The following is a 25796-nucleotide window of genomic DNA, read 5'->3' on the forward strand; positions in this document are numbered from 1 at the left end:
TAAGATCCCATTTCAAATGGTATATAGTTGGGTGCATCTCATGCTCATACAGAGTAGTAGCTAGTTTACTGTGAATCCATTAATTTAGGACAATGTTAAGTTTCAGGCCTTTCTCAATAATACATGTGAAGCAAAAACAAAATTGCTCATTAATTCAGCTTTTCCTCTAAATAAAGCCGAATCAACATCATTAAGCAATGTCAAAGAGAAATAGACTGCTGGCCATGTGTATTTTCAAAGCACGCAAAGTGTTTCTTTTTTACTTGTCAAAGTAAAATTCTCAAAATAATTACAGCTGGATTATCAACTGCATTCCCATTTTCTTTTTTCCTACAGTAAAAAGACTGCAAACATCTCCTTAAAGTTCTCTGTCCAGCTTTGTGAATCTACCAGATTCCATGTAGTTATATTTCATTTGCAGTTTGAAAGCATTTCCATGTGTGTGCAAAGAAGCTGTTATTCTGAATTTGCCTTTAGTGGCAACAAAGAGCAATAATAATTTGCAAGTAGAAAATTCTGGAGCATGCTAGTTTCATATTTAGGAAATATAAAATTACATAAGTTTAGAAAATATACTGTACATGTAGGAATAAATAGATCTAATAGCGCAGACAAACAGAACTCCAGAGATAAAATGAAGAAAAAGATCAATTTCTGGTTGTCTGAAAAGAAACTTCCACTTTCTTCTCAAAATTTTTGATCTTTCTACTAAGTTGTTGCTTGTTCATTTCTGATTTTATTTACTGCTATTTATGTAAGACATAGAAATATTTTATGATAGCATAGCAAGGGCACCACACAACATTTAGAGTCACTCATCATTACTCTTATTCTAATACCAAATAAATCAATGAAGCAAGAGCAAAGCTGGTTCAATTATAAGTATCTCTCTCCTATTCAACACAGATCTAGACATAAACAAAAGATAATTCATGTTAAAAAACCTCAGAGTTACATTTCACTGAACTGTTTATCTTCTGTTCGTAAGAGTTTAAAATATATTTTAGCTTTATGTTGCAAAATTGCCTGGATATTTTTGTGCACTAACAGCCTACTTACATGGGTTTCTCTCCTTTTCTTTCTAGAGGAGCTGTCACCAAGATTAAAATTGTTGTTCAAAGCACATCTAAGCACGAAGGTGACTTTAAGGTTCATTATCTAATTGATCAAACAACCTGCTAATTAAATGTAACTGGGTCTAATCAAAGTAGAGACAATGCAGAAACACTGAAACTGTCAGCTAGGTGCATGAGACCCAAGCCATTAAAGCAACTAGAGATCAGTATGTTCCTTAATTACATTAAAGCTAAGATTTTCAAACAAGCCCAGTAGAGGGAATTGTCTGTATACCTTATATTGCCCTGTATATCTAAGACCATGGTTTCAGATGCCTGCATCTTAGCAATATGTTCTGTGTGACTGCACTTACCAAGCTTGTTCAGCTCCTACAGTCTTCACTCAATGCAAAGTCTGGGTGGAATTATCTAAGTGAATTCGTGGTTCCATTACTGAAGCAAAACGTATAGAACTGGAATATCTCGTGTTCAGTTGAAAAAAAAAAAAACACACCTTTTTTCCATTATTTAAAAGTTACAACCTGCAATAATATATATGTAAAACTGCTATGCGATCAGTCTCTTAATTTTTTGAATAGTAGCATTTTATTTTTCATTAATATATACACCTATTCTGAAAATACAAATATGCAGTTGATGATGCCTCATTTTTGGATGTGCTCAAGACCAGGCTGCATAGAGTTATGGGCAACCTGGTCTAGTAAAAGGTGACTGTGCCCATGGTATGGGGGTTGAAACTATACGGTCTTTGAGGTCCCTTTTAGCCCAAACAATTCTACGATTTCTACAAATTAAAGCATTTGCAATGTCTATAGGTCATCTAGAATGACCTATATGACCTACAGATGTGAAGACACAGTGTTCTCCATGAATAGTACATTTTTCCATACTCAGATAATAAAATAAAGACAGTGAGATCATTTGAGAATAGATTTAACAGTCTGTGGTTGATAACATGGGTTGGAGCCAAAGGTAATATACACTTATGTCTACCTGAACAATAACAAGTTGGTTTCAGTGATTTAAGACTAACCCATACAATCAGGTGATAAGATACATTGCACTCAGATAGTTCTTAAGCAAAGGGGAACTACATCATTTTTCATTACAGTTATTATACATATTGCAGCAACATCTGGAAATCCAAATAATTCCTGTTATGCTGAAAGATACCTCAGAATTCACTTTAAAGGTGAGAACAGATGCTAGACAATTATTGTAATGCTGTGTAATAAATCAGGAGCACAAGTATGACCAAAAACCACTGACATCACTATTCTGCTCTAACTAGTAGGGAAAACTCCATTTGCTTAATGATGCAGATAAAAGCTCTAAGGTTTGGCTCTGGCTGGTGTCATTCCTGGTTAGACATAAACCATACATTGCCACACTGCAGATTGCCCTGGAGCTCACCATGGTTTTTGCCTAATTTTATACAGTGGTATCTCCAGAATGGAATAAATTATCTGCTAACACTATTCATACACAGCTTGTTATATATTCATTCATTGGTTCAGTAAACAGAATTTCTGATTACTGAGAAAGATACCTAGCAATAGCCACCAATAGACAGAATTATCTTCTGTTAGTTGATTTGCAGCTATTTGCCTAAGTGGAGATCTCTGGTAAAAATTCAGATTAAAGTATTTCCAGAAAACAAAGTAGGATGAACCTAACGCTCATGCATTTTGTTTTGTTTTGTTTTTGAGTTGACAAGACAATGAACTGCATATGTAAAGTTAAAAAATAAAAATGAAACATGCCTTAACATGTATGTGTAAAGAACATCTAAAAATTCTTTCAGATTTTCTTTAGGTAACATAAGCCCAGCAAAAGGAAGCATTAGTTCAGAGAGAGAAGTTGCCTGATGTTCCAAAATTTAGTACAACTAGCAGTTTCAAATTCTACTACTTGAATGAAATAAAGGACAAGAATTTGTAGAAGAAACATCATCCGGTAAATCTATAAAGCTGAAGGGTATTAAACTGGACAGAACTTGAGGGATGTTATTTAGATTCAGTTAAAAGACCCTGTGAGAATTCTGTATAAAAAAAACTGCTTTACTGCACAAGTAGGGCAGAGTCAAGAAAAAATCAAGGAATTGAAAGGGTAGGTAAAATAGGCCACAAGAGCAATGTTAGGTCAAGCAATAATACTCATTCTATAAAGACTGAATCAGCTTTAGGTGGATGTCAGTTTTTCTCATTCCAAGATGCCTTTTTGCAATGCTGAAAATCTTAAGAGCTTACTAGAAAGAAGTCTGAGATGGCAATCTCTTTTCCTCTTACTTCAGTGACAAGAGATTCCCAGTTTGGGGCTTCCACATGCCTACAGGTTTTGAGAGTTGCATTTTGCATCTTGCCCTCCAGAGACTCTGCAAGAGAAATATATTTAAATACTTGAATCCAATGTAAATATGTTATTTACTTATTATCTCACACATAGTAAGAAATTTTTTTAAAGAATGTGAGAGCATGCAATAATGAAGCCTAAGCAGTTTTACTGAAGCCAACAGTTTACCAAAGAAAGTTATTGCTCACGAAAATTAAAAATGATTTTTTATATGACTTCAGCTAGCCTTTCAAAAGCATGCAGGAAATCAATGAGGCAGGAACAGATGACTTATCTTTAGCTCCCACTTTATGCCTTTGTCAGAACATCACCTTCCTTCCTATCATGAAAGGAGACATCCAGCCCCAAAACTTCACCTTTATTAGACCTTATCAACAATTAAGTGAGTATTTATTGCATCAACAGGTATTTATTGCATCAACATGGCAATTATCTAGCACCCTGTTTTTCTCAGTACATAATTAGAAAGAGAAAAATACAGGAGCGATGTAGTATCCCTACACTCTTACTGAAATGCTGGCACTGACCGGAACATTAACAACCATCTTTTCAAACATATCTGGAACATTAAGAAGGAAAAAAATAATAGGACTTCCCATAGGGTGAAAACAACATACTGCATCTTGTAAAATAGGTCATTAGACGTTATTTTGAAAAGAGCCTGTCCTGTTTCTAGCCAAAGGGGAATCAGAGCAGGGAAAGGTGAGATGCTGCACAGGCTACACTGGAGAGAAGAATCCAGATCTCAGAGTTCCAGATCACTGTATTTCCTCCACAACAGATGCATTACCAACTAAAGAAGAGGGAGTAGAGACATCCAAATCAGTGAGTAATTGCTTGTCTTAATCCAGCAATCCGCGTTTTACATTTCTTCTCAGTACTAAAAACACAGTGCAAGATGCCCAGCCAAATAAGAATTCTGTTTTATCTTCTTTTGAAAAGTAAATGATCCTTGCATGATTTGCAGTTACTGTATTAATTATGAAAACATCTACTTACTTAGGACTTTTTAAAGCCACTCGAAAAGTAAAACCATTTAAACGTTGATTCAGTTTCAGCGCCTGAGTGAACTGCCCCCAAGGAATCCCATCCACTGAATCGCTTGAAAACACCCTTGTAAATTAGCAAGTATCACACAAACACTGATGGCAAATTCAATCATTTCTGTGTCACTCTGCATCGTTATCTGCTGCTTACTTAGAGAGATGAAGTTCATTCTTCCTTAATTCCATATAGGCTAGTGAGATGATACAAATGTCTTTGCTTAAGTGGCACTGACTCTATTAATACTTAACTACAGAGAATAATAAAAACAGAGCAAAAAGTCTCAGGAATTAAACTATCACTTGCACAGCATTTCCCCATGCTCTCTATTTTTTAAATATCTATTATCTCTTCAACTATACTCTTCCATTAACAAAAATTTTTTGTACAGTAATTACGTTTAATGTAGTGCTGCTAGAAAAAAAAGAAATGTAGAAGACCAAGGACTCTCAGTCCCTATAGACTAACATTTTCCATTGCCACAGAATTAACCAGGGTCAAAATTTTGAAAAACACTTGCCACAGACTGTCAGTGGCTTCCTTTACAGCTGATTTTATACCAGCATTTCCATAAATCAGTGCCTTCCTTGGCAGATGTTAAATTAAATAAAACCTCTCTCTTATTTATTTTTTCACTGTTTGCTTCCCAAATAACAGTGAACTGAGAAAAAAAACTCAAAAGTAGACTTTTAAATGAAAGTGAAATATGAGATGTATTCTTCCAACAACAAAGTTAACAATAGCATGTGAAAATGTCAAAACCAAAGAATTAGATTCCTACTATAAACCTGTTCTACACTCCTACAAGGACCTGTTTTGTAAGTGCAAACTCTACAGTTAAAGGATAAAAGTTAGTTTGGAATTTTTTTTTCTCATATCTTATAAAATGTTTATTACATTTTAGACCTTGTGACTTTGTAATGAAATTATTTTGATAAGAACAGAAATGTATCTCAGTGATAAATGATTACATACACAATTACTGAAACACTTCAAATTAAATACAAATATAGAAAAAAGGATTTAGTTATATATTTTTTTTCATTTTCAACCTTTCAACCTTACAATCTTTGTAGAAGATTAGAAAGCAATCTCTAATTATAACAAAAGGCATAGACTATTTTATATTACTTTGTACTGCGCAGCTTTCATTGCAACAGAGTTAAAGAAGTGGAATAGTGAAGGTTTAGTTAAAGTCTGCAAACCCTGTTTCCAGTATTTGTAAAGGAGTATAAGAGATGTGCAGAGTAATTCTTACTACAGTTTTACAAATGTTATTCCCTGAAAGTCTATTAATATTTTCCCCATTTTATTCCCTGAACTCAAATAATTCTAATGTTGTTTGGAGACATATTACAAACCTCCTGCCTCTTCTATTCTTTTAGTTTCATAGCCTCACAGCATCTAGGGCTGTTTAAATTTGTATAGAGAAGTAAATGTTCTTCCTCAGTTCTGGAGCAATCCTTTCTTGCCTGACAAATAGAAATGATAGAGCAACATTTGAGCACAAAACTACAGCCCCTGTTGGCTGTCCCTCCTATGAGCTAATAGTTCAGCCTTAATGACGTTAGTCATCTTATATTAAATATAATGGTGCCAGACAAATTGTGAATGATGACAATAACTTGTGTAATTTTCTGAAAAGCCACTTTAGCTGTTAAATTGTCCTACTTCTTAATTCTTGTGGTGTTGGTAATGGAATCTTTTGAAATTATGGCAAGCTAGAAGCATAAATAAGCTATAAATAAAATGGAGTATTTTGCTGTAACACAAGGAGGATGCCATTCCTGAGTTCTGGTCTTACAAGTACTTAATGAAGTCATATTTTTTACTTATATATGAGATTTATTTACATTGTGAGGCTAGACTCTTGTTAACGTACAAAACTGAAGTGAATTTCAGTATGGGAATGAAATTGATTAACTAATTATTCTTTACTTATGATATTTAAGTAACCTATGACATTCATCAGAATAGGAATGGTGACTTCAACTTCAGGAACCTGCTGGCATTCAGATTCCATCAGTCTAGAAACTCTACTTAGAATTATGGCTGGATTTAACTGTTCTTCGGTATTTTCTATCACATCTATATTCTGCATTCTTAGATGTTTTCCCTAGACGTTGCTGTGTTTGAGGCTGTGACAAACATATAGCATTTGTATGGTAGGTTTTTTTCCCTCTAGTAAAAAGCATGAACCAAAAAAGCAAGTTGGGATTTAAATATTTCATGTTACAAAGAAGTATTTATAAGCCATCCTCCTTATGTTTGGCTCATTTAAGACTGACTCAGGAAATACACCTAGCCTACAAAGCACGTATTTTCACTCCTTGCATCCAAACTGCATACAAGGTCGAAAGGAAAACAATCTACAGTTTTCAAGAGGGTTATTTAATAATTAAGATTTGAAGTGGTTCACATGCAATTCAATATTATATATTTTTAAATCATTTTGGATACATGTATACACAGTAATTATTATTTTGTAGAAGAATAGAGAAATGAACTAAGATAGGAATTACATGACATGAAGTACCATGTATGGGAAAAATAAAACAAAAAAAGAACTCCATAACCCTTAGGATTTGGGGCTTAAATCCAGGAAATGAAATAAATTTGCTGTTCTGACTCTTACACATCTTTCCAAATGAGCACTGCAAAGGAAGATTTTTTTTTTTTCTAAGCATTCATTAATTAATGAATTCATTAATTCATAACCAATTATCCAGTGAAATAATTATCATGGCATTAATTTTAAAAGCTATTAAACATAAGCACGGGCAGCTTAACTAGCATATTCAAGAGTGCATAATATCAAAAAAAGGTTAAAAAAAAGTTAGAAAACAAGCAAACACAGGCATCTTAGTTTTCTTGGAAGTTGAGAGGAGGAACTTAAACTCTCTTTTGTCAACAGTGTCTTTGGGGAAAAAAAGAGAAGTTTCAACCATCACACAGAACTGCAGTAAAGAATCAAAATTCAGTAAGGAGCAAAGAGCAGACCAAGTCTGGAAAAAAACAGGAAACTAAATAACACATTTTATCTGTGAAGTGTGATTTAGTTACTAGCCAAGAAAAGAGTCTAATGTGAACCTGAGGTGGTACAAAAATCACATGCAATATTTGGATTTTGATAGAGGACATTTGCTAGCCATCCACCTGATCAGAAGAGGCAGAATGAGGAGACAATAGCTGAAATGCAAAGCAAGCAGATGAAAAGATGACACAGGGGGTAATCAATGAGAGGTTTCAACAGCTGCTTGAGCAAGTGCTGGAATCCATTAAATTGAATTACAAAATGTCACCAGTGCAGCAACCAGTCAGTTGCAGTTTACAGTAGTGTGGCAAAGAGGAGAGGTCATGTTTCATTAGGATTAGCCCTGTTTCCTTTTAACATAGTTCCCTGAATATAATGCAAGAAGTGATGTAGTTCAGATTTTCACAAATTGACAAGTTTCTTGTATGCACCACTGTCATTTTAAATAGTCATTTGCACCATATATTTTTTGCTGTAACAACACTTGCAGCAATATAGTTTCATCTACACTATGTATCACTAAAGCAAGCAGTTAAAATTTTAAAATTCCAAAAGTCTAAATCTAGATTATCATAGGCCCCTTTAAGAAACAGTATAGATGCTTATCTTGTTTTCTTACACTTGTAGTCTTTCCCATTAGAATTCAGTTCTAGATGTTCACCTTTGGTTACTTGATGCTCTCAAATGTTGTCCAAACAACTCTGGACACCACCTTCTCAGTTCTTCAAACCCTACACTTTCTGAAGATATACATTAAAACAGGATGCCATTCAGCAAACTATACCAAATTCAGTAGTCATAGTAGGTATAGTTTTTCTTTTACTCATAGGAAAACAAACATTTAAAAAAAATAAATTTCTTTTAATATTATCTCTTACAATATCATCATTTTCCTTTGAGGCTGTAGCTCCGTCATGACCATTTCATTACGTTTTGAGAGTAATGAATAAAGCAGCACTACTGATTAACTTATCAGTTAAGTGCAGATCCAAGCAGTTTATGAACAGAGGGTGTAATAGGCACTATGACGAGGATGAATGAAATGAATATGGTAAGCTTATCTAAAAATCATTTCCTTCTGTCTTGGCTCCAAAATGCAGCTAATTTTTCCTCTTACGTATATATTGTGCCAAATAGCTGAGCCTCCAGACAAAAAAATATGGAAAGCAGCACTAAGATACAAGTCTGAATTTTAGATATCACTGATCACTTAAAAGCCTTGTAAATTGAAACAACATAAGAATATTTAGACCCTCACATTATGAGATTTCTTATTACTCACATAGGTGCAGCAAAACTTCTTTGAGTGTCCTGGAGCTCACAGAATTTAACTATTTAATGGAATCATACAATCATTTAGGTTGGAAAAGATCCTCAAGGTTGTGAACACCAACTGCCAGCCTGAGTTACCAAATCCTATCATGGAATGATATCCCTTAGTGCCAGCCACATCCACACATCTCTTAAATTCCTCCAGGGAGGGAACTCCACCACTTTCCCAGACAGCCTGTTCCAGTGTTTGTTCATACCCTCCATGAATAAATTATTTCTGATACCCAATCTAAACTTCCTCTGGTGCAACCTGACATTCTTTCCTCTGATCCTATCACATCAACTACCCTCCAGAGATGAAGTATGTGTTGAAGTAGCACACGGCCTTACAGGAAATGATTTGATCTAGTGTTTAATCTGATTTCCTTCAGCTTTTCTCCTGAACCCTCAAAGTTTTATCTGAGCACATCATATGGCTTGTATATACAGAATTATTTTGTCAAATTCATTTGTTATTTGAATATATTATGTGACTGAACACACTGATATAAATGAAATCAGGAAGTAAAACTTTAGAGAAGAAAAATCATTCCTCAGATTCCAGAAGGATGAAAGTAGATACTGCATGACTAAACCAGACATGTAATGGCTCTCATCATAATTACATAATGAAAGTATCAAATTTTACCTTGCTACAAACTTGAAAAGAATCAGTGAATATACCTCATTTTATTTCCTCATTCAAAGCCCACACTCTTATACTGAGGGATGTCTTACAGCATTGGAATCAGCTTAGAATTTCTGGTGGGAATCATTTACTCTGGTCAGCAATAACAGCAAGAACATTTGAGATAGCGCCAGTTTGGGATCAGCTCCAGTGAGATGCTGAGAAAGAATTTAAGCATGCATTTTAGGTCTATATCCCTCAGTTGGTTTGACACATTGTTCCCCAAATATGTGATGTCTCAGGAAACAATACAGTGTTTAATGAAACATAACAGTTATTCACCAAGACAAAAATACTCTACAGAATAACCTGTGCGTGAAGTAAATTTTTAGTGGTTGTTTACCCAATAATATCTTATAGCAATATATTCAAGTACACCCATGTAGAACATATTGACAGTTGAAGACCATGCAGTTCTTAAACACTCAGAGTAATAGCTAAATATAGTAATTAATGATTAATTTAGAAGTCTAAGATTAGCAAAATTAATCACACAGTACAGAAAGATTTTGCAAGTAGATAAGAAAAATTATATAGGGAAAGGGGATGAGGTTGCATTGCCATTGGCCACACTCTGTGATAGCTCATTAGGTTGGCTTTTGCCAAAGAAGTCAAACGTAAGTATGTGCGTGTAGTAGCTGAAACATAAAAAGCAAGAAGGAAGCTCCTGCTGGGAACATGGGGAGAAGAGCTCTTAGATTTCACTACATGAGGCTAGAGAAATGTTTGGGAATATGTTCCCCTGTGGAGTTCAATAGCAAAGTAACCATTAAACAGCCAAAATCGTGGCACAAGCAGAGGAGAAAGACAAAGACAAAAAGCCTCTACAGAAGCTCATGTATTGTGTTAGTGGCAAAAACTACAGCACTGGATCTAATGGTCATTACTGCTATGTTTCTGTTCCACTGAGGTAGATTTGCAAAGTATTAAGAGCCATCACATGTCTTAAAGTAAGAATAATGTGCATTCTTTAGAGGAAATGCAGAGTAATTAAAATAAATATAGAAAAATTATCTATCCATATATACTATCTATCTATATTATTATTATATATTATCTATATTATCTATATCTATTATATATTATATATTATCTATACATATATACTAAAAAGGAAACAGAAGGTCAGAAAATCATCTATTCATGCTGCTGTAAGTAATAAAAGTTAAAAAAAAAAAAAAATTACAAGAGAAGAAAGTGCTGTCTTGTTTATCCAGAATTCATGGATTTATGTGAAAGGAGGAAAATCACAAATTCTACACTGGAATGCCAGCTCAACAACCTACTTTCTACATCTTACATCATCCCCACCAAAAATAAAAAGCCTGACAAGCCATAATGCTTACAGTGGAACAGAAGCCAACTCCTCCTATGGCAACACTGGTTTGCCATGATTTCATGAAATGTGCATCTTCTTCAGTAAAATAGGCTACAAAGATCAACTCCGATCAAATAGTAGGTAGAAGGTGCCATCTTTGCCCCAAGGCTCTGTACAAATGGATTTTACTTGGTAGACTTCCATCTTATGTTTTCTTGTGCCTAGTTATCTTCCACTGCTTAATGAGCTTCATGCATAGCTTCACACTCCTGCCATAAATCTTCTAATAAAATAAATACTGCACATTCCATTTCTCCTATGATTGATGGGATTCAAAAAGAGAAAAGCGTATGACACATGTTCTTCACTGAAAGGTGGTGTCTGTGACCAGCAAGGGCACTGGATAAGTAATATTTTCTCTAGTTGTGAGCCATAAATCTCTTGGAGGTCATACAAAGGTTTAAGAAGAAAGCTTTCAGTGAGGAACGGCTCAGGTCCCAAAAGTCTGGGAAATAAGAGGGACTGTTATTACTTACTCCAATTTTTACACTTCCTAGAAAACTTAATTGCTGGAAACAGTTCAGCTTCTTCAAAATGAGGATGTCAATAAGCATAGTTATTTTTCGTTCTCCTGTTATGGAGAAACTGGTTACTACTGAATGGTAGAGATCACTTACATGAGCTGAAAGGGTCCTTAACTTCCAGAATGTTGCATAAATGCAATCACAAAGTAAAAGAGCTAGGGGTAAATGAGAAGGCAAATAGATCATTGTTCCACAGCAATTTCTCTTTGCAGCAGTGCTTTTCTCAGGGAGCTCCTGCCGCCTGTGTCCCCAGACACTGTTTCCATCCCCTGAGCAGTCATTTGGTTGTGCTGATATAATTCCACTTGCTCAACAGACCTCGAGGGAATCAAGTTATAAATCCCACATCAACAACAAGCCTCCTCATAGAGGCAAATTAATTTTAAAACAGATCAGTAATCTATCTGTTTCATCATGCAACCTCATAAACATGGACAAGAAATAGGGACAGAATCAACTTAAGAACAACGAGCCACTGAATCACCATCTCAGGACAGGGAAAGAATAGAACTAGGGGACAAAGGAGAACAACTAATTACTAACTAGAACACAGATCTGGAAGACAGAATGACAGTGTCAGTTAACCATGGTACCTATTAGGGGCAGAGAAGGACAGGGACAGTAAGCAACAAGAAAAAAAAACATGGTTTGACGTGAATCAAATCAATAAGACTTTGGCAGAACTGTTTCCAAGAAGAACATTTTCCATGTTTTCCACAAGTCCTTTATCAGAACCAAATATGACGAGGCTATTGCAGCCTGCAAGGATAGAACTGCAAGACCAAATGAACATAGAAGCATTGATTAAATTCACAGTGAGGAGAGTAAGAGTACATCAAAGGAGACAAAAAATATCTCTGCAGAACTGAGGGAAGAGAAAACCAGAAGATTAATCAATTCACCTTTTAAATTATATATATATAAAAAAAAGGTAAAACCACAAAAACACAATTGTATTGTGAATACGTAATCATTTCTTTGGGAAAAAAAAAAAAAGTTACAGCAAAATTCAGGACATCTGAACTACTTAGCTCTTTACAACCCTCCTCTTTATACTACCTACTACCAGAGGAAACAGAGATCTAGGGAAGCACCCTCCTTTCTCAGATGCACCGCTGAGCTCAACGCAACATCCTGATTCCCTCTCAGTGTGCAGACCTCTAGCTATTTTTACTGGGAGTTCTGGGCACTAACTGACAGAGTTCAAACTTCCTAATAACAGCAGAACAAAATGTGTACATACTCCATCTGAAATGTGCTACCCTAAAAAAATGTATTCTCCCAGTTGCAAAGATAAATATTCAAAAAATATCCCAGATCCTTACATAGGAACTAAACTGCTTCAGAAAAGGGCAGGAGAAAGTGAATGGCAAATTTCAACTTCAGTGAAGCTTTTCTGAGAAAATGAAGAAAGCAAAAAGCAGAGGTGTTAATGCATGAAGACTTTTATTGGAGTAGTCACTGGAGTAACACAGGTTAAAATCTTAAAGCTAAGAAGTTCCAGATTATTTAACTTAATGATAGGTTTTTAGATTCATTTGAAGACTTATTATAAGTAATATGGATATGCATATAAAAGAATAAGGGTGAGCATAGTTGTTTATTTATCATGCTCAGAATAATTTCTTATATACACTAAATTCATAGTCATGACTAGGAAGTGACTAGGGAATGTGTAGCCTCTTTAAGTAGAAAATGAAATGTATAATAATGACAGTCAATTAGTCCTTTTCTTCTGCAGGGCAATAGAAATAACTGTGGCATTCTCAGTGTGACACTGTGCATACACACATCAATGGTTTTATAAACTCACCACGAACTGCAGGAATTCAACATTACTTTTTTTTTTTTTTTCCAAACAAACTTTACTATTATAGACAACAAAAAGCTCTTCTTTCTTCTTCTGAATTCTATCAGTCCTTCACACAATAATAGAATCATAAAGGTTGAAAAAGACTGCTAAGATCACCGAATCCAACTTTCTACCTACCACCAATATTGCCCAATAAACCATGTTCCTTCGTACCACATCTACACGTTTCTTGAACACCTCCAGGGACAGTGACTCAATCACCATCCTGGGCAGCTCATTCCAGTGCCTGACCACATTTTTGGAAAAGAAGTTTTTCCTAATATTCAACCAGAACCTTCCCTCGCACAACCTGAGGCCATTCCCTCTCTTCCTATCACTAGTTATGTGGGAGAAGAGGCTGATCCCAATCTTGCCGCAACCTCTTTTCAGGGAGTTATAGAGAGTGGTAAGGTGTTCCCTGAGCCTCCTCTTCTCCAAACTAAACAATCCCAGTTCCTTCAGCCACTCCTCATAAGACTATGACATGGTAGAGCATGGCAGGTAGAGCAATGGTGTCATCATAACTTCAACACAACTTTCTAAGCCGAATATGCACTGCCTATATTTTTGTTAATCTTGTTAATTATAATTTTGATTTAAGTAAGTGAATACCATTGATTTCCATTCGTGATCGAGTTGGATGCATAAATTTTATATGCAGCTTGAATTTGATTTGTTCTTGCTAATAAAGATCAACTTCATTTGTTGTATGAGACCCATTTTTCACATTTTTTTCTTTTTGGACTATAATAACTTGAAATTCAATTCTTAAATGACCATCAGTTCAGTCTCAAATTACTTCTTCTACTAAAAGAACACTTATTGTTCATCTTCTTTATTTTAAATTTAACATTTTGCTTCAGTAAAGGGTTACAGTAGCTTTTAGATCTGTCACTAGTGGGAAAAAAAAAGTCCTAGTTCCTAAACTTCTTCATCCTTCATCTATGTGCCTCAGCTTGTTTGCTTGTAAAATGGAATAATGATCAGGAAATACAAGCTGTGAAGATAAACAAATGATCTACTCACTTTTAGAAAATACTGCTTTTAAGCATGACGTCTTGCTAAATAAGGCCATTTCTGAGTTCAGTGTTCAGAGAAATTGGGCACTTTTGTGCTGATTGGTTACTTAACATCTTAAGGAGCATGCTGCCATTTGCATTATGATGTAGTGTATTTTTGAGTATTGATCAGAGGCTCACTGTGTTCAGGGAGGCACCTCTTGTTTCCTTAAGCATCAAAAGGAATTAATGACTGTGAAGTAGTCAAATAGTCTTGTAATCAGCACAGAAAGAAAAATCACACATATACATCAAGGAGATTAAATAAAGGTACTACTACCCTCACTTTAGCCTAAGTCTGAATAATGTTGCGCATCCTTTTATTCTTTGCTCTTTTCATTATAGATGGTGTCACAATATAATAATGTTAGAAAACTACTGGAAATAACACAAGGGCTGTTCTGAAGGTAATACCACCAATATATTGGCCAATGATGTCAGAAGTGCTATTGCAGAAGAGGTTGAACATTACCACCAATACTCTGTTACATTTTGTTATCGTGTGACAGATGACAGCAGAGAGGCAGTCAGACAAAATGGTGTCTGACGTGGAAGTGCATATGAAGAAAAGGTGAGACACTGAATTCCTCCATGCAGAAAAAAACTGCACCCAATGACAGTCATGGATGCTTGTTGAACACTTATGGAAACCAAACAGTGGACGTGAGCACAGCGAGGCAGTGCGTGGTACATTTCAGCAGTGTGACAGTGGGTCAGCTACACTGATTCAGTTTTTCGTGAGTATTGTATGCAGGCTCTTGTTGATCACTGGTGAAAATGCACAGCTAATGGTGGTAACTGTGCTGAAAAATAGTGTTTTGTAGCTGTGAATTTAATAGTGTTATTGTGCTCTTTTGTATCAGTTGTAATTTCTACAGAATTAAATAGGAGGCATTATTTTTGGTGTCACAGTATATATATAATGACAGTATATAATAGCCTATTTGGCTAGTAAAATGTAATGCTTTAGTATATTAGAAATATATTCTCAACTTAGTTTCAGTTCACTTATGTCAGCTACTACATTTTATGTCACATAAAATCAGCTTAACTGTAAAGAATAAAATGTAGGTATTACCCCCAAAACAATATTTGACATAAATCAGTTCAAATATCTGAAAAGCTGAAAAGAACAATTTACTGGATTAAAGTAATCTTCAGTCCAGAGAGGCACATTATATCCAGGTCTGCCTGGTGATGCGGGCTGCCTCCTTGCCATCTGTTCCTAAGCAGGAAGAACACAGGACTGTTCTGCCAGAGGGAATTCCTTCCCAAAGGCTGATATTTGGCAGACACAGTCTCCATACTGATCCTTTACAGAGCAGCAGGAAGCATTCTCAGCACCTGTGTCTCAAGGTGCAGCTCTCTTTTATTTACCTGCATACGTGTTCTTCTGAATTTTTACCTCTAGCAATGTAGTCGGTCCTGTGGTTTCACTGTGATTCATCTTAATCCTCAATACCAGAGAGGTTTAAAAATAAAAAGAAGCCATATCTAGCAAAACTTAGTATTAAAGTTTTACACAGTGCAAGCAAACAGAGTATGGCAAGACAAAACAAACAAACAAAATCAACATAAAATATCATCCTAATCATAATGTTGTTCTATTTTATGCTTACAATTAAGTTTAATTATACCGTTCATGTAAATGCCTTTCAGTGTGTTTTTTCTCAAAGGCCATAAAGTCATGCTTCATAAAATCATGCAACCTTCACACACCTCCACAAGAATAACTTTCTTCTCCAGCTACTTTGATATGGCTTTATAAGCCCTGGGGAGTTTTAGCTGTAGTCAGACACCTCGTGTATGTAAATCAGTTTCACTTTGCTCTTTTAATAATCATATTGCTTAGTCCAGGCAGTTCATCTGGTAATATGCAAGTCTGATTACTGTTATTGATCAGGATCTTCACAATAAAGATTAATACCATACATCAGATACAGACAAAAGTTGTATGTCTGATCTTTGATGTATTAATAATTTCTCACAGAGACCTCACCTGCTATACATATACAAATGAGAAAGCAATAGAAAGTTATCTGCCTCATGCATCTGAGAGTAAGCTCTTCCTCACTCTCTCCTCCTTTTACATGATTTCTTCTGCCATGAGAGGTTTAAAGTAGTCTGGACCTAAATTACTGTTAACAATCAATTATTTGCTGTTAAATAAACAGCTAATCAACTTTGCAAGATGTCAAGGGAATTAAGTAAGTAAGTGTTACTGAGTGCCATTTATTGGGATCAACTTTTCTACCATGTTCCACTCTACTGAAGCCAAAGCAAAATTTCCACTAAAATAAGTTTTAAAAACTACAGTACAGGAGTCTAGAACAGAACAGCAACTAGAACATTCAGGAAGATACTAGAACATTCAACCTTATAAAGAATAAAGATCCCAAATTTCAGTACCAGATGGATAATTTTCTGCCACCTGTCACAACATTAACTTGAGAAATACAGGATGAGTAGTCCAATAGGTAAAAAATAAATGAAATAATAATGGAGAAATAACAATGCAAAACAAAAGTGTCAGATGAACAAAACAGTAACTCTAGAGAGAGGGAGAAAAGAGAGACAGCTTGCATCCTGACACACTGAAGAGGTGAGCTTTTCTACCAGTTTTTTATGAAGAAACAATTTGACACAGCAAGTTTAAACATGAAGGCATCAGTTTTCCCCACAAAATATATCAAATTCATGACATACAGTGTTCTCAGCTGTGGGAAGAAAATGAATAATGCCAGGTGAGGACTGCCTAGTCCTGTCTAGCTTCTTTATGTTTGATTTTTCAGATCATTCCAAAGATACAGTGGTCTGTTCTTCTCATGTCACAATCTTTAGGACTTTTTGTGAAATATAAAAGAAATTTCTACTAAATTCTCTTCTCTCCATTTGTTTCTTGAGGGTTATTGACTTTGATTCTGAGGGTTCTTTAAGACAAATTCCTAGAGCTCTCTTTGTTAAAAGAAAAAACAATGAACAGAATAGAAGCTTCATAGTTTACATTCATAGATACAAAGAACATTAAAAAATTAGTTAGTTGAGTTTGCCTGCTAGCAATGGACACTACCTACATAGTCTTGCATAAAAAAATACCCCTGTTTTGGACTGGAGTACCTGGTTGTATAGAGGTAGTTGTGAAAACAAAGGTCAGTATCTACAGCCATTCAAAATACAAGTTTTTTGTGGTTTTTTTTTTTTTTTTCCTAAACATGTCTACATTAATTGCTATCAGGTTGAAAGCACTTCTGGTTTGATTTGAATATTTCATTTCTTCTGCTGTTCCAAACTCTGGGACATGCCTCAATCTCAAATGGATTTTTTCATTATGTTTGAGGACATAACTAATTTTGAAGCTGCATGTCTTTTCATTTAATTTGAAAGGCTTGAATCTTTCCACAAAACACAGAACAAAGCTGATTACTTAGCTGTTAAGAAGGAAGAGGAAAAACAGAACAAGCATTGACTGCTATGAATTTACTTACAGGTAACATTGCTGGAGAACAGTGATTGCCACAATAATAAAAGTTAAAACCATTCATCTTAAAATAGACCAAAAGTAAGTATTTATCACATAGAAACAGAACAGTGAATATATATATATATTCAAGTATAGATACTTAATAATGATATCAGATTGATATCACTGACTCAGAGGAAAACAAAGGCCTTTTACCAAAAATATAAATTACCTTTTACCATCAAAATCTCAAAATACATTAAAAGAACATTCTTATCTTCTTTTTCTTTCAGTCAGAATGGCCTTTCCAAGGCTGGCCCACTTGACACAATTGAACCAGTGAATCAGAGACTGAAGTGTCAATCCTCTAAGAATCCTGTTTCTCATTAAGGGTAGGGGTGGCTAAGTTCAAACTCTATTTAGTATGTTGCTGATAAATAGATCTCAATGTCATCACATCTAGTTTCACTTTCTTTCCCTATTTACACTGATGAGTTGTAGTTTCTTTACATAGTGTAAAGTGTGGCACCCAATTTGCTTTCTATGACATTGAGGTTAGATTTATCACAAAAGCAACAGCAAACACAAATTACAACATTTTTAGACTACCCATTTTATAGGTAGAAAAATGCACCAAGAAAATATTTGAAACACATCTTAGAACTGAAGCTTGCATCTCAATGATTCCAATCATTAGCAAGCTATTCTTGTCTTCTGTTTACAGTAAATTGCCTGTGACCAATTGATGTGTTTTTTTTTTCTAAACACTACTGAAACCTCATTATCAAACAAGCTTATTAACTTATTTCTTCTACATGTCTAAAAACAAAACAAAACAAAACAACACACACACAAAAATCCAGCCAAAACAACAAAAAAATGAGGTCTGGAGAGTCTTGTGTGGAAAAGCCTTGAAAGGCAGTGTATAAAATCAAATTTATGACCATTTGTGACCGATTTGTATAAATCTGGGAGGCAAAACTTCTCTTTCCTATATCAACCAGTTCTTCTGTCACACATACTTTCATATCTTCTCCTAGATAAAAGCAATTTCTATTATTTTCAGAGCAGAATGGTTTAGACTCTCATTTTCTGCCAGCTGTAGGTTATACAGAGACAAAACTCTCATTGAGTTATGAGTGTAGATCGGCCTGTTTTCTAGCATCTGCCAAACCTGGTGTAGCAGGGAAGCAATTTATGAATTGTTGTAGTGCAATCTCTAGATGGTTTTAATTAATAAGTGCCAGAGAGCTGGACAGAGTTCACTAGCAACAAAAGGGAAGGTATTTCCCAGAGACATTTGAAAGCCTAGCCTACTATTCAACCAACCAAATCATACATACTCCTAAGAAAAAGCTTTCCTAATTAAATGATGTTTTGTGCTTTTTGGGTATATCAAGATCTGGGGATAGTACCTTATGAAAACTTCTGCATCGAAGATCCCATTTGATTTTCCATTAGTGTAATTTCCCATTGTTAATATACTTATTCTCTGCATATATTAAGGCACATAAATAAATGAAAGCAGTAAATCAGCTTGCCAGATACTATGTAAAATATCATAGGACACGATTGGTTCAGGATGAGTGCACAAAATCTGTGTGTTTAATAAACTTAATTTTCACTGAAGACCAATAAATACTTATGTAGCAGGGATATACTAAAAATTAACTAGGCTTATATATACTCCATATAGATGAGCTTTTGGGACAACAGAGAGATTTAATGTTCACTGACTGGTACTTCTTGGCTGAACAAAGAAGTATTACAGTAATGCTGGAGGACTACAGATCAATAGTTTTCACATTCTCTTGAATTTCTGAAATGTTAGCTGTACAAATATCCACAGTTAAGGTTCAGGGGAGGAAGAGAGTCTCCAAAAACACAACAGTTAAGCTTCTAAGAAAAGAATGAAATAAGTGAACCTAACAAGATTTTGTACAGGTAAAAATAAAGCTACTAAATCTCCTTGTAAAGCAACATTCTGGTATTATAATTTTTTATACGGCTTATATTGTTGGCATTTTCATGAGACTTATAAGGAATTTTTTGGTAAGTCGCTGTAAACTTTTTATTTATTTATGTTCTTGAACATGTTCAAAGGAAAGCAAGAAAAGTCCTGTAAGATATTGACTCCAAATTCTCCCTCGCACAAAGAAAGGGGTAGAAAGTCAGAGGACTTGGTATGAAAATTCAAGCAGCATTCCCTACTAGTTTTCTGCTACATGTTACATCCATGAGCTTTAAGAGCAGGCTGTGCAACAGCAGTCTAGCATGAATTACCTTTTCGGTAGGTTTACCGTCATGAGAGGTGATGTTTCTCCTTGTTTCCCAAACTACTCTTGGATCTTCTCATCCTACTAGCCCATTGGAGAATGTTCCACAGAGTTGACTTGACCACCTCACAGCATTCACCCTGTGAAAGAAACACATTTTGAAAATCTGTGATACATCAATTTAATCTTCTAGAGACATGATAATCAATAGACATTGAGAAATAATAAGTAATGCAGACCAAAATATGATATGGAGGAGCTGTCGTTATACTTTCAGAGAAGGTAGGAGTTGTAAGATATGCTATTCCCTCATCATACTTGCATGTGTAACACAATTGCTGAAAGCACAGTTAATTTCAGAAAGGCTTCAACACACAAATACCAAAAGAGATTTCAAAGGAAACAATTAGTCAATGTGATCATCTTATCTTGCATATGAAAACCTTGCTTATTAGGAATGCCTACTGCATCTTTAAATGCTTAACAGTAATATGAAGGGTGTGTGTGTTACTGCTATATTTCTGTAATGAGTAGTTTCAACATACATCCAGGGCATGATGATAAAAAGGACGTCTTTCACCTATCTTTAGCAGCAGCAAAACACACTTCTTGATGATGAGGTATACCCCTAAGCATTTGAACTTACCTTGGAGAATTGAATGTAAATTGTGATGAAAATGAGACAAAAAATTTAAAAAGAATTACCCTACTAAATTATTTTCAAGTCATAGCCTGGATAAATTGGGCCTATCCTATTTAAACCAATGAATAAATAAACTTTATAAATAATTATCATAGATATAATTTCATAGCTTGTAAACTCTAACAGGCGTAAGATACAGAACAGATCTTTTATTTCAAATCTTATAAAATCACTGCTCATTTACTAAAGAAATATAAATTTCACTGTTTCTTGTTTATCACAAAAGACAATGGAGTAAATGGTGACTCCAGATAACCCATACGTCACTGATTCTGTTTCTCAAAGACCCAACTGCTTTTTATTCCTTTGGCCTCGGCTGCCTAGCAACCTCCACAGAGCTTTCTTAGTCTATACTAATTCTGGGCAGTTTATATTTATATATTTATTTATGAGAATGTCAATAAGAAGGATACAGAAACAAAGAGATGTTTGTTTCTTCCTTTTAACACTGGACCCTAAATGCATCACCTCAGTGGCTCAGTGAAGGACAGTCCTTGATTGTGCAGTGAAAGGTATCTACCTCTATAAAATCACTTGGGAACTAAGAAAATCCCACTTTCCATGAGACAAAAGATGTATCTTTGTAAGAAGCTCCTGTTGGAATGGTCACTGATATTTCTTACCTTCCCTGTTGATTTGACAAGCTTTTTCTTGTCAAATATAGTGAAATGCTGAAATAGTGAGCTGCTTATGTAATGCTCCTGCTTTCAAGCAGCCTGGAGCTTTTACGTAAGATGAAGACAGAGTTTGTGCTGCTGTACTGAGTCACTAGCAGTTCCTGCATTATCCAAGCACTGGAGAAAAATGGATATTAAACTCTAATTCTCCAACTGTGTCTGTAACTGAAAGGGGTTTGGAAGGAGATGGGACTACTTTTAATAGGTAGTTTGAAACTAGATATGGACTTTCTCTCAATGAACCACTCAGCAGCTTTTCTTGGAAGAGACTATTTCCTCAGGGCTTTTTTACTTTATTATTTTTTCAAAACTGAGGGCTGCACAGAAAATGTACTAATGTTATATAAGAAAATACTTATTTTCTTGCAAATTCTATTCAAATACCACTTTGCAAATACTGCTAGATCAATTTATACTCTGATCAGCACACTCCTCTAATCAGGAAAAAAAAAAAAAAAAAAGCACCAAAACAACAACAAAGGAAGGTCAAGGATGAGTCCATATCTGCTTTTCAGGATAATGTGGTAGAGGTAGGATAAGTGGTCATATCTTGTGGTCACATATCAAAGATGTGGCTTTTGAGTCTCACTAGTTCTGACTATTGAACTCATACGGAAAAGTTTCTATTTACTTCTAGATCAAATTGAAACAACTTGAAATATAGCAAATATGTCTCTTGAGACATACTATATGCCTTGATCCCTCCATCACATTTCTTTCTGATTAAGTTGACCTGTAGCTGTATTTTGGAATAAAAGAGTAGAGCAAATCAGTGATAGAAAATGAAGCTGAAACAAGGACTCTTAATATCTACTTTCTGCTCTTTACCAATAGAGCTATGCATAAAGGTTATTTTAAGCAGAATAAAAGAACAAACAACCACTATGAAAAATCTTTCAGTTATACTTTTTTAAAAATAGTGTCTGCACAAAATACATTAATTCATGACTTCGTAGACCGTGACAATTAGAAGATTATGCAAGGCATCAATATTCATTTACCCCAAATTTAACAGTACAAAGTAGGTATTTTAAATAAATTCTTAATATTGTTTAGAAACAAAAGCAAACAAACAAACAAAAACCCTGAATTGCAATATTGTCCAACAAAACAAAATGCAGACAACTACATGAATAATAGTAATGGATTCAAAAATAATCTGTTGGGTAAAAAAAGTTCATTCTTAGAGGTATTTATGAGCAGTGAAAACATCCATGGAAATAGATGTGCAAAGGGATTCATTAAACAGGAGAAACAGAATTTTTCTATTCAAGGAGTCACCAGAGACAATTTTCTACTTTGTTTTGCCTCTGTTATTCCAAGCAATGACATAAGTTTATAGTTCCTCACAAAATTCAATTTATACTCCTGAGAGTTACTATAATACAAGAAATTCCAAGTATAATACAAAATAAAGTAGACGCTTATTAATAAGCAGTTTCCTCATACTTATATTCAATTTTTACACAATATCATTATAAAAGCAAAAATTGAGAACCTGATGTTTCCTACTCTTGTTAAGCGTAGTCACAATTCACTTCTTGGAAATAAATCTAATGAAAAATACCAGAAGCATATACCTGAGTATCTATTTTCCCATTTACTTTAGTGAGCAGCTTTCAATAAGTCCAAGAACATAAAAGTTGAAAACTGAAAATAAAGATATTTTTCATGTACTTTTATATAAAATCTAACAATAGACTTTCCTACAGAAAGAAAAAAAAAAAAAAATAAAAAAAGGGTACTATGCCAAAGTAGTTATTGGAGAAGAAACTTTGGAAATGAGCAAAAAAAATTTACAGAAAATGAAATCCCTCAAGACTCATTGAAGAATAAGTTGCAAGCAGTCTCATCTTATTTCTGAAAACTATGATTAAATTTATGTGTGAAACCTAATATATTTATGCTGGCAAATCTCACCTGCCATGCACTTATACATAAAAAAGAAGAGGTATACCAAAAAGATTGATTTGGGCCACCTTTCTCCCTTCCTTTACTCTTCCAATAAAAAGAAGAGAGATGCAAAATAGCTTAGCTTTCTGGATATGAACTACAACAAAATGCAGTATTAAAGAATGTTTAGACAAAGGACATTGTGAGGGAAACAAAGTGCTAAGAAAAATATGAAAGGAAAATTATTGTTAATGTATAGTATAATTCTTGCTCGAATGACTTGCCAAAAAGAACTGCAAGAAATCTTTTGTAAAGTCAATATTATCAGTCCAATGTTCATTTCCTCAAGTGCACTCATTTTACTTCAGACTTAAGTCAGTGTAACATATCCTTCATCTTTAAATTCTATCTAATAATTTATTAAGGCAATGAGTAACACAAGCTCATTGAAGTTATAATCAGGCCTTTGTAATTGTTCTCAAAACTGTTATTTTTTATAAATTGCAATGGGATGAAAAATATCTGGAGTAAAAGAAAGACTTACTAGAGAAAAAAAACACACATGGTAGTATTTCCTGCCATGTTGACATAGTAAATAAATGAGGACAAAAAACTAATAGCTACACACTTCCTCCTATTTTTAATGAATACTGAGCTTTCAGATGTCCAGATATATCACTAAGAGGGCAGCATTCAACTACCAAATTAAAGGGGGGCTATTTCAGATGATTGATGTTACTACAGCTGGGCCCAAGTTGCAATTCCGTAAGAGCACAGATCCTATATCTCATCTCTTTGCTCCTGTAGAAGCCTTGGATACTCTGAAACAGCATTAGATGCTTTTACTTATGAATCTGAATCACTCACAAGCAGTTCGCAAAATGTGTGTGAGCTCTAGATATTTATGTTAAGTAACAAGTAAGAGTAAAGTCAGTAAAACAGGAAAATTGCAGGGTGCTGTTTCCACATAATACTTTCAACAGTCCCAGAGGGTACAGAGAGGGAATGCTACTCTGTACAGTTTCTTAAATGTAGAAGCATATCTTTATAAACATTCTTACCATTAAATATGAAGTTAAATCTCACCTCCAAATAACTGCTGACTCACTGTGCAGGAAACCTAGCTATCTGTGTTTTGTTGATGATGTGAAAAGGCATTCTTGCCAGTTTCTATTCCTCTCAATTGTTGACATATTCTGTTATTTCAGAGCTCTATTTTATTTTTTACATTTATCAGATTATAACTTATAGACACTAAAGAAGCGGCCAAATCCTTGATTATTCATAGCAAGGCTGTAACTACCTTTTTTTCTTATCTTTAACCCAGTAAAATGCTCAGTAAGGATTATTCCCCTGTAGCAGTCCTATAATTTTTTCTGTTCTGCACTTCTAATTTTTCTTCTTTCAAGAATACCAGATGGAAACAAAACAAAGAATAGTTGCAACTCTGGTATGTTGGTATTTTTATACTTCTGCATCTGAGTTAAGCAGATGGAGATTAGGTAATTCTGCACAGCTATTCTCCAAAACAACTCAAATTAAGGTATTAATACCAATTTCTAAAATCATATTCCATGCTTTTCTGTGTGACTGTTAAAGCAAATAAATTCACTCACATATATGTATTATTGATTGGAAATGTTTTGTACATCTAATCAATAAACTAGTTTATCTGTGTTGAACCAATACTTTAGACTATTTGTTTTGCTCAACCTAACTAGTACAAAGCTGGGTGTGATTTATTTCAGACTAAGAGTATAGTGTGAGAAGTATGTCTAATGCCTTTTTAATGTGAATGTGTTTATAAACACAAAATGGAATTAAAATATTTACCCCTGCCAATAGTCCTTTCATTTTACGACTAGTTCTTTTGATTACTAATAGTAGTCTCCAGACACTTGTCTGACAAATGTCTGTTTAATTAATTTATTTTTTTTAGGAAAGATTTGACAAGGTTTATCTATGAATACACATTTTGATTCTGTATACACTATTATGCATTTGTGTTAGCTTTCATCCCTGCTGTGTTGGTACAACACAGTGTGACATTCACAGACAGAAAGGAAAGAGATTGAAGAACGTTTGATAGCGTCACCTAGCAATTTAAATACAACAAAATAAACAACTTAGTGCTAACTTCAACTGCTAAATTCAGCGTGGCTTATATTAAACAAAGAGATTGGAACATACAGAAAAAAAAAAAAAGAATCTCAGGTGTACAAAGCAATAGGATGAGTGCTATTAAATTCTCCCGAATTCTACCATTAGTTCCAGACTTAGATTTTCCCTTTCTACTAGGGTATCTGATCTACCATCAGCTTAGTAATACTTTTAGGGAATTTTGCTTTAGGTCCCAAGCCTTGTCTGATATACCATAATCAACCATAATTGATGATCATCAAAGGAATAAGTAAAGATCACTATCTTGGAAAGAAAAAAAAGAACGAAAGATGATACTCTTGAAAAGACA

General features: G+C 34.6%; 1 protein-coding gene across 24 annotated transcripts in view; it reads right to left on the reverse strand.

Annotated features, from left to right (window-relative positions):
* Window positions 1-25796, reverse strand: part of LRRC4C (leucine rich repeat containing 4C) — a 494470-nt gene that overhangs the window by 76416 nt on the left and 392258 nt on the right. For 13 of the 24 annotated variants that reach the window (XM_046942083.1, XM_040701395.2, XM_046942074.1 and 10 more), the window contains 2 exons: window positions 20061-20193; window positions 3326-3450 (listed from right to left, as the gene is read on the reverse strand). The gene's annotated coding sequence lies outside the window, so the exon portion shown is untranslated. The remainder of the gene's footprint in view (window positions 1-3325; window positions 3451-20060; window positions 20194-25796) is intronic. The other 11 variants (XM_046942065.1, XM_046942072.1, XM_046942080.1 and 8 more) reach the window with 2 other exon arrangements.

This window comes from Gallus gallus, chromosome 5 (assembly GCF_016699485.2).
Source record: "Gallus gallus isolate bGalGal1 chromosome 5, bGalGal1.mat.broiler.GRCg7b, whole genome shotgun sequence".
Lineage (NCBI taxonomy): Eukaryota > Metazoa > Chordata > Aves > Galliformes > Phasianidae > Gallus > Gallus gallus.